The following is a 3,970-nucleotide window of genomic DNA, read 5'->3' as shown; positions in this document are numbered from 1 at the left end:
CATCTACAGCAGCAGGGCTATCGTTCCGGCAACGAGCGTTGTAGCAGCAACGCTACAGCCGAGGTCTAAAAGGTATCCGGTCGTCCTCGCCGTACGGAACGAACGCTAAGAAGGAAATGGGAAAGTGAAAAAAAAATTAGTAAAAAAAGAAGAACGAAGCGATGATGGGATGAACAGATAGCAAATAAACCACTATTGCATTAACTGCGATACCACAGTCATTGTTGACACTGTTATCATTTTGTTGCCGTGCGATCTAGCGACATTGTCTATTTGACCCGGGAAGAAAGATGGCTTACGAACACAAACAAGAGACCGATGGGGTTTCGAAGAAGGAATTAGCGAACGCCCCGAAGTAACGGCAGCGCAGCTCGTGTAGCAGCTATTTCAACATGACGTGCCGTGCAAAAGACATTGCTGGCTGCTTGACTCTGGAAGCAGGGAACAATAACCGAGACGGGGCGTAGGTACCGTTGAATACTTAATATATATTATGAGCGCTACGTTGAGGAAAATGGTCATCTCCACGACCGCTGTTGCTATTGCGGCAGAACAACTAACACAGATACGCGCTCACACGCAAGTACCTGACACCAGTTTCTCTGGCCGCAACAATACCAGCTACGATGATGATGACTACTGCTGCTATCGGCCTGTTACGCCGTTGTCCACGGTTTACGTGCCGTCAGCTATCGTAGCGAGAAGTGTCCACCGCAGGCAATTACCTGGGGCAGGATGAAGGCAAGTAAAAGGAAAAATCGTTGCTATATATTTTGTGCTGAGTAATTTTGTTCTAATAATGCCTTGCATGGTGGTCACTGTGGCAGGAGGATCAGGTAAAGAGCGTAGTTAGTTGATAATGGTAGCGAGCGGCTATAAATGTATCCATTCGTTGATGAAGAGAGGATGTTTTTAGCATTAGCTTAAGGATATCTGTTTCGTTTCTTAGCATTAACGTCGACGTCATTTTTTTTTTATATGAGATGCGCTGATCTGTATATCTACAAGGATTATAAGGATAATAGCGGTGATTTATAGTGCACTGTATTTAAAATGCGTCTAGGCATCGAGCGGGTACGGGTAACTGATTGCCTTTACTCAGAATACGTTTTTAGCTATACCTTTGTGACCCAGTACATAATTCGAACGAAAAGTAAGCTGGGCACGCCCTTTGGCAATCACAATTGATTGAACTACAGAGCACGTATCGAACAGGAGTGATACGATCTAAAAACGCTTATCATATACTGTATGTAAATGCAGTCTGCGTGACCGGAAATAGCATAACGATTTCAAAAAATTAGCCCTTTGTTTGATAATATACACTTCAAAAGTATATTTCGAAGGGCAAATGTTTAGAATAGAGAGATAGGTCTCACCAATACAACACGCTCATCGACAGCAATGAACCATCTCATTTCGTCGAACCGAAGATCTTTGTCTCATACTATCCAGTGTAGCTAAGAGCAACTAGCTTTACAAAACTAAGTTTACCTTACGTTTAAAATACTTTAATATTTTTAGAACAACTTATGCCTACTTTGAGGTGAAACCTACGAGTATGTCAGATACACTGCTATTACGAATCAATATTACCGATTTTGTACGAAAAGGCGTCCTAGACGAGACGGTGTCGTCTTGAGCAGTGACTCAAAATAGTGAATAGGCCTTGTTACTAAGGGCGACGCCAGCGAACTAACATCCTTCAATTCGAGTGTCGCCTATTCCCAATAGCAATATTAATGGCAGATAATAACTAATAACAATCATAATCGTTTCCTGTAGTTATCGCATAAACTAGCTGTTTGAACAACGAGCTCCCCACAAAAAGTTTATGTGTCGTTCCCGTACAGCACGGAACGCCATAACATAATTCAAAAAATAATAAATGACAAACGTATAGAGTTACTGGTTACCTTTCTGGTCGGCATGGATTCGGAGAAATTAAAATCTGAACTATATTTGCCATGTTCCCGACCTGTCCTCTTTCCATTATTACGTAGGTCAGTTCTTATCTGTTTTGTGTTGAGGAAATGCAAGCTCCTTTTCTATCGGCCTGTCTATTCCAATGAATGGTTGTGACGGGGTCCAAATTTGGTAATAATTTGATAGATCGACGTCGCGTGTGGGTTTCGTCCGCAAAGTCAATCACTTTTCCCGACACGACCCAGCGTACGATGCGCTGATCTGCCCCAGCAGACGGGTCCGCTAAGGTCTGAGTGGCCGGTCCCGTCGCAAGCAACTTGAAACAGTACTACTGGCACCAGAATACTTCGATCTCATTAATTGATGCCTCGCTGTTGACCAGCCCGTTCGCCGACGTCAAGCGTACCATTTACGCCATCATTCGCTACTGCGACAGCGTTCCCTCGGTGCGGCAAATACGCTTTTGTTTTTAGGGCCGTCACTGCTGTTGTTGTTGTTGTTGTCTTTACAACGACGTTCCGTTGACGCACCCTGCTTTTATCGGGCATAATTCAGGGGATACGAAACAATGGTAGGAAGTACTGCTAAGCTGCATCACAAATACACGAGCATGTACAATGGAAAAACGAGCGTACGATGCCAGAGGATAACTAATAGATCTCTCGTTCGAAACAAATGCGACACAATGTTACGAACGGTAGACATAGGAGCAACCATGTCGAGCAACTGCCTAGTATATTAAGCACTGTAAAAAAGAGCTGGCTATCACCTGGAAACAGGCAAAACTCATTCTAGACCATTAGAATAAAACCAAGCATCATCGTTCGCAATTCACCTGCACCGATGAATAGATGGAATCAATTACTGCGTGATAGATAGCGCATCGTTTAACTGACAAATCACGGCTATTTTAGCAGTCGAAATGCCGCTATACTTTGTATTGTATGGTCGAAAAGGTGACGCTTAAATACGTTTCAGGGAGGAACTCCCGCATCGAAGGAAGCCGTTCGAACTTAAGGGCTTGATTTCCATTCAACTCGCGCACGTATAAAAGGAGGCTTCTCCATTTAGCTCTAGCCGTAGCGGTCTCATAGTTAATGAAGCAACTGTCACACGCTATTATTTGACTCCATATAGGTAAAGTACCTTTGTCTTCTCAGCTTCTTATATAGGAACATGCAGTTCGGTAACATAACTGTAATCCACAGATGTGATCCCAAGATAAGACAAACTGCTGTCCCATACAGTCAAAATAGCTTTAGAAATTTTACTTAATGCATATTCTTGTGAAAGACATTGTGGATCGATTGTCTGTTTTCGATGATAATAGTAATATCGCTAGGAAGAAAAGTAGATGGTTTCAAAGAGACAGAAAATAAAAAATATATATATTTATCGAAAAAATTTATATAGATATCGAAAGTATTTAGCTGGAAAAGTTTTGTTAGCTTTCTACGGCTCTGATCATGTTAACCGTTGCCTCAATGCAGTTATGTTTGTTACCGGCAGATGGCGCTGGGTACGGCGAAATTAATTTAGTATGAGTGTCCAAACGCTTTTCTTAGCTGGTTTTATTGAAATTTTAGATTTTCAGTAATGTGGTTATTCTAATAACGCGATTTTAGTGGATTTTTCCTTTTTTATACACAGCAGCAGCAATGGGCAAGGATTAGGAGAATAGATGTGCACAAAAGGGACCTTGAGTAGAGGCTCGGCTGTCAAAGTTCATTTTGAAGACACTATACGAATGCGTCGCATCGTGATAGAGAAGAGTGACGGATGGACCGGCCAAGGTTCGAATGTATTGTTTAAATAAAGATATTACTTTTATACCTTATATAACGTGTTGTTACATTTTTTACAAAGCTTTTTTTAAATAGTTTTTCCCAAATGTACGATTAAGGCGTGTCGAAAATGAGCAAAACGCACCACTCTTCGCTGCCTGTGTTAAAAGTGTAATCCCAACATATGGCAGGTATGATAAATCAGGTCTGCTCGATGGTGCTACAGTGAGCGATTAAGGCCTTTATCGGTACTTGAACTC

At 42.0% G+C, this 3,970-nt stretch overlaps 1 long non-coding RNA gene across 1 annotated transcript; it reads left to right on the top strand.

Annotated features, from left to right (window-relative positions):
* Positions 1-205: 205 nt before the first annotated feature.
* LOC111262218 (uncharacterized) lies at positions 206-3,970 on the top strand. The gene is made up of 3 exons (XR_002681471.2): positions 206-741; positions 2,905-3,063; positions 3,577-3,970. It is a non-coding gene; the product is annotated as an uncharacterized LOC111262218 (long non-coding RNA).

The sequence above is a fragment of the Varroa jacobsoni genome, unplaced genomic scaffold, assembly GCF_002532875.2.
Source record: "Varroa jacobsoni isolate VJ856 unplaced genomic scaffold, vjacob_1.0 scaffold_639, whole genome shotgun sequence".
NCBI classification, from domain to species: Eukaryota; Metazoa; Arthropoda; class Arachnida; order Mesostigmata; family Varroidae; genus Varroa; species Varroa jacobsoni.
This window is presented reverse-complemented; position numbering and strand designations above follow the sequence as displayed.